Here is a 6,270-nt window from a genome sequence, read left to right as displayed (position 1 = left end):
TGCTGCATCCGAGGAAGAACAGCTCTCCTGTTCTTCCTCGGGTGCAGCAATTTGAGTAGAGATGCACTTGCCCATCCCTGTCAGACTAACCCATCACGACGATTTATTGCCAGGACTGTGTGTGCTTCCACACAGACAACATAGGTTGCTCCATTAATTTACCGTATTTTCACGACCATAAGATGCACATAAAAGCTTTGCATTTTCTCCAAAATGGACGGGTCGCCTAATAATGTGGGTCGCATTATGTACGCACCAAGAATGCCGTTGTGTGACTTCAATGACGAATCCCCTTGACAGACTGATGTTGTGCCGACACGTTGGTTATATATCGAGAAAATGCGGACATAACTGAGGACAGTATGGGGACATGAAAGTGTGAACGGTGGGCGTGAAAGAGGACGCTAAAGGCACACCCCCAGTAGGTGCCGGTATGTCCAGTGTGCAAAACAACATCCCGAAAATGGCCCATACGAAGAGACACAATTTAAACTGCAAAGAGATCTTCTGATTTTTTGCAACTTAAATTATTCGAGAAAAATAATTGAAAATTATGTGCACAAATGGAGGAAAAGTTGGTTGTTGTTTTTTTTTTAATTTTAGATTTTATCATTTGCCTTTATTTGCTCTTCGTAATGCTACAAAAATATGAAAAACTCAATCAAAAGTAACAACTTTTGGGCAACAACTAACAATTACTTTAATAATCAATTTGTCTTTTTTTTTGAATAAAATGAATGAAGAAAGTTTTTCATTTCTCTCCTTTTGATTATAAAACAGGACATGGCATAACGTAAATGTTTTTTGTCTATGAGTGCGTATGAAGAGGAAATGACTTAACGACATATATGAAAGTAAATATTACAATACACCACATCTTAATTTATATAGCACTTTCACGATCATGATAATACTTTTATAGGATGAAGTGGGCATGGATAGAGGACAATCGATGTGTAAATGAATTTTGGTGACGATCAATCACATTTTCTGGACATGAAACGATGTTAACCTTTTTTTTAGACTGTCCCTTTTGGGGGCTCAGACTGACCTCATTCAACATCCAGCGCCTCTTTCAATGTAACCAAGAACATGGTTAGGAGTGTCTCTATCTGAATTATGGCAATACTGAGCGATACCATACGGCATTTTAACAATGAGACAAGAAAACGAATGCAAAAAGAACAACCGCCATTGTTTAAGCACAAACTTCATCATAGCAATTGCGTGACTGCTCAAAAATGATCAAAATGACGCTGCCCGGGCTAATGTCATTATTTTAATGCCCCTCAATTTTTTTATTGGATACACGCTGCTTGATTGAATTTTGGATGTAATGCGAGGTGTGTTTTCTAAAGAGCTGATGCGCCTTCTTCTTCTTTTGGAAAAGATCTTTCTTCTTTTGGAGATGATTCTCTCCCGAGTGGCTGGTGGTGCAACAATGCCCAGTTTCCATTCAGCATCAGCAGCTGCCCAACTTGGGAACAACCTCCAATCGGTGTTGGGTGTGCCTTCGGGCTACGAACAGTTCCCAATCAACAACCGACAACTGGGTCAGCAGGTACCCGGGACGCAGCGGCTTTCGAAGCAACTGTCAGATCCAGTTGGAAGTTGCTCAACAGCAACAGCAACAGCAGCATAAGACACATTGGCACCTCCATTCATATTCCTTTTTCCATCCTCTGCCTTTGTATTGTAACTGAAGTTTAAAAAAAAAAAAAAAAATCTTAACTATTCCTTAGCAGTGAGTTCGTATTGTCCTACTCTCCTGGCCCCTTGTTTGTTTTGTGTCTCTCCCTCCTCTGCATGCTGTGTACAAATGCCACCCCTTCTCCCTTTTGCTCCGTGCAATCAGTCATGATGCCACATAGGTCTGGATGAAATAATAATGACTTACTTTTTTTAATTGAGATTGAAATTCTGATGAATAAACTGATGCATTTTGGGATTTCAAAACTTTGTATTTATTCAAGGACTAAAACTCAACGAGTAAAAACTGTCACCGGAGCCTCACACGAATTCCTCCAAAAGGTCCTTGTAAAATCGTGTGCCTTGTCTTTTCATTCTGCTGCAGCCACACCTCTGCAGCATTCTATCTCCGCGCACATTCAAACCTTGAATAAGCTTCTCTCTCATTTCTTTTTATTCGCTGTTCTGTTTTTTTTTTTTTTGCCCTGGAAGTTGAATTGTGAGGAAAGCATAATGTGTTGAATCTTTGAAAATGCACCTTTAGATACAACTTGAATGGACAATGAGAAAATAAATTAGAAAGAAGGTAAAATAAAATCTGACTAAAATAATGGCCAAAAAAAAACAAAAAACTACTGGCTGTTCCTACTGAGCGTGTGTTGGTCTTTTAGGGGCAATGTGGTGCCATCCATGGAGTGCATGGAGTACACACTTAGAATGAAATAAGAAGAAAGTTGCGATTGAGCTCGTTTTTCACAGATTGGGCACAATTTCTGCCTGTCCGTAGCATTTTTTGTGTGTATATTTGTATGTTTGAAAGAATATCACTCCCAAAGTCAGCGCAAATTTTGCGTTAGAATGTGAAGGGGATTTTACATTGACTTAAGCATTAGCACTAGCGATGATTTAAAAATAAAGTATGTCTCATACTTAAATAGTTTTACAGGAAACTCCAACTGGGGTATCATTAAATACCTCAAGAACAGCAGAATGCACTACACGCTTGCTACACAACCAATATGGTGCAGTCAGGCCTTTTTTCATGTCGGAAACTTGCAAACGTACCACACCGTTCTGTAACTTAGTCATTTTTCTTCAATTTGAATGCTGTAAAGATCGAGCGAGGCCAAAATCGAAATCACAATGAAATTTTGATTGATTGTCCAGCCTTTACCGCACATGTTGACACGTGCAGGCTTTGACGTGAACGATGGAAGCGGCTCCCAAACAGGAGCCAGCTCGCGTCGTTCACCTCAAAGAGTCTGCTCTCAGAGCCGTTTCGTTCTCCACCAAAACCTCGCTCATAATATACTCGTTACTTAAACAAAACAACTACAGGTGACTTTGATGTAGCATTCTGTGTAAAAAGATTTTCATATGAGACTGTGGCAGGCTTGAGGACTCAAGCCTCTCACTCAATTGACATGCAGATCGGGGTATGGTTGGATACTTTGTATTTGGGGGCAGTCTGACGTTTCGCATTCAAAGCCTGTCTTCCTGTCGCAATACATTAGAGGAAAAGCAAGTTTATTTGCACAGCAGACTTCATGTAGAAGACATTTCAAAGTGCATTGCATAAAATAAAATATTAAAAGCATTACGGTATGAAAAGCAAAACCCAAACTCACATGCCGGCCCTCAGGCCCATTACAGACGCTGATATGTACAATATTTTCTGTAAGTTATATGATCAAAATTATTTTGTGTTCAAATATGTTGACGATGTGTAAAAATAATTTTTTTTTAGGTGTTTAGAATGTGTGGGAGGTCTTTCTAAATGGTGGCTTTTCATCCATAGTGAGTAGGTCTGGAACGTATCCCCCACAATGAACAGCCATTCACTGTATTGTTATTCGTATTCTTTTTATGATTAACATTCTGCATACACAAAGTGACCTTACAACCAATCACTGGTGCTTGACATCAGAATTGCTATGACAGGCAGTGACAATGATGTCACAGTAAAGACATGCAGAGGGATTTAAAAAAGAGTGGAGAGGAAGAAAGCATGCTGACTTGGATGGTCTGCTGCTTTCAATTGTACTTATCCCGTGGCTTTTTATGCGTGTCTGCGTGCGGGTTTGGAGACACAGTAGAAATGTTGGTGTTGGGACACAGCTGCAAACAATCATCATCATATTCAGCGGCAGTACCAAATATTACCTGACCGCCAGATGGACTTACTCTGTCATAGTCAGTCACAACCATCTTGTACAGGTATCCATGCACTCTGGCCTTAATTTGAACCTGTATTTGTGGTTTTTCTTTCTCTCTCTCTCTCTGAATTCCCGCATCAGCATCACCACCTTTGCCTCACCTTTTGATGGCCGGAACACCACACCTGTTAACCTCATCTCGCAGCCCTGTCGGGATTAAAATTCCCATGGCCCATTCCTCGACGGAGTCAATAAGCATTCATAAAACTATGAATCGTGGCTCGGTGGGCCAGTGGTTAGCGCGTCGACCTCACAGTGCACAGGTACTGGGTTCAATTCCAGCTCCAACCTCCCTGTGTGGAGTTTGCATGTTCTCCGCAGGCCTGTGTGGGTTTTCTCCGGGTACTCCAGTTTCCTCCCACATTCCAAAAACATGCATGGCAGGCTGATTGAACACACTGTAAATAGTCCCGAGGTGTGAGTGTGAGCACAAATGGTTGTGTGTCGATGTGTGTCCTGCGATTGGCTGGCCACCGGTTCAGGGTGTCCCCCGCCTACTGCCCGAAGACGGCTGGGATAGGCTCCAGAACCTCCCACGACCCTTGTGAGGATGAAGCGAATCGGAAAGTGGATGGATGGATGAAAACTATGAATCTTCCGTCATCCCGTGTCTGTTATCAGATCCTTCTTTTCACACTATAATTTCACATAAAATTACAATGATAATTTTTGCATGTTGGTGGTAAATTATTGTTACTGAACATACTGTACATCGCACGTGTCAAACTCATGGGCCGGGGGACAGATCTGGCCCGGCATGTTATTTTGTGTGGCCCGTGAAAGAAAATGGTGTATGTCAACTTGCATGATTCTTGCTAGAATCTCAGCCGAAATGTCAAATTGTCATTTGTAATAAATAATGTTGAGATTTTGCAATAACTTTCCTACCCTGTAACTGAACAAACTATAACAGGTGACTTGACTGATTTCAAAACTAAGAATCCATTAATTTGTTGTGTACAAATAATAATATGATGAGACAATTAAAAATGTTTGTGGTTTTACTTTCATAGTGCCCCTCTGAGGGAAGACGAACTCCAAAGTGGCCTATGACAAAAATAAGTTTCACACCCCTGCTGTACATAGTCACGGGCCACAACCTATCCCAAGAAACAAAAAATGGAAACTTTTAGTCGGATTCCTAAAATGTATCTTTTGAAGCCTGCGTGGGAGCTGTGAACATGCAGGTTGAAGAGATTGCCGCATATGCTGCATGGTTGCACAGACAAGCAATTTCCGAAAGTTACAGAAGGTCACATTAAACTGTTCCACCCGAGGTCTGTGTGTCATGTCCTCTTCGGAGTTTCGGGGTGAATATGCACCCAGCCTTCCGACTATGGCCAAACAAATAATTGGGGCCAGCTTTAGCACCCATTTCAAGCACCAGAGCGAGATCTACAGCCAATTCCGGTGATGAAAATAAAAGAACTGGTGCTAATCTGGGCAGTGGCCCGGAACTAGCACTAGCACAAGTACTTCCACAGCTCTTTGCGTGAGCAATTGAGTTTGCACCTGTTGTCCACTAAAATCATAGCTGTATTCCTACTAGTCAAAGAATGGCTTGCCACTATTTTCCCTTTACTTTGCATTTCAAGTTATCCATCAATTAGTTGGTCCAGCTACAATAATTGAACCATGTATTTATGAGCAAGAGTTCATATAAGAATAGGGTGAAACCTTAACCCTCTGGACGGCAAAAGTAACTCTGCTGTGAGCCACGATGAAAATATCTTGGACACCCCTGATTTATAGCTACCGACACGATAAAATATACAGTATGTTTGACATGGTAGGCGTGAGGTCACAAGCTACTGATTTAAGGTAGATGTCGTGTAAGATCCTGTGTTGATGGATGCAACAATGAATCGGTCGGTGGATCGATGGATACTGTATATTAAAGTGACTGATCAGTAATTCAGTCGCATTCCCTACACATTTGAAGCTGCGTGACCATGAGCTATTCAGTGTCGGTTTAGAATAAAAATCTTGTGCATGAGGAAGTATAAAGCCACACGCTCACGCACTTGCAAAAGTTCAAGTTTCATTTCTGACCCTTGACAGACACTGAAAGAGCTGGCACTGTGCAGATGAATCACATTTTGGCGCGGCTCGCATGTAGAGGCGCCGTATTTCATAAAAACACATCACTTAGCTTTTCAGCCAAAACGAAAGCTGATGAAGCGTGTTAGGATGAATTATAATTTTACCCCATAAGTCTACAAAGGGTAATTACTGATCTGTTATGAATTTTTTTTTTTTACCTCTTATGTTTGTTGATTAATGGAAGTGATTTGACTTGATTTGCTAAAAGTATTTCGTGGTCCAACAACATTCATCACTGATACCTTGTTCTTATGCTGTCATC

This window comes from Hippocampus comes, unplaced genomic scaffold, assembly GCF_001891065.2.
Source record: "Hippocampus comes isolate QL1 unplaced genomic scaffold, H_comes_QL1_v1.1 scaffold107, whole genome shotgun sequence".
NCBI classification, from domain to species: Eukaryota; Metazoa; Chordata; class Actinopteri; order Syngnathiformes; family Syngnathidae; genus Hippocampus; species Hippocampus comes.
Note: the sequence above shows the minus strand (reverse complement) of the source record.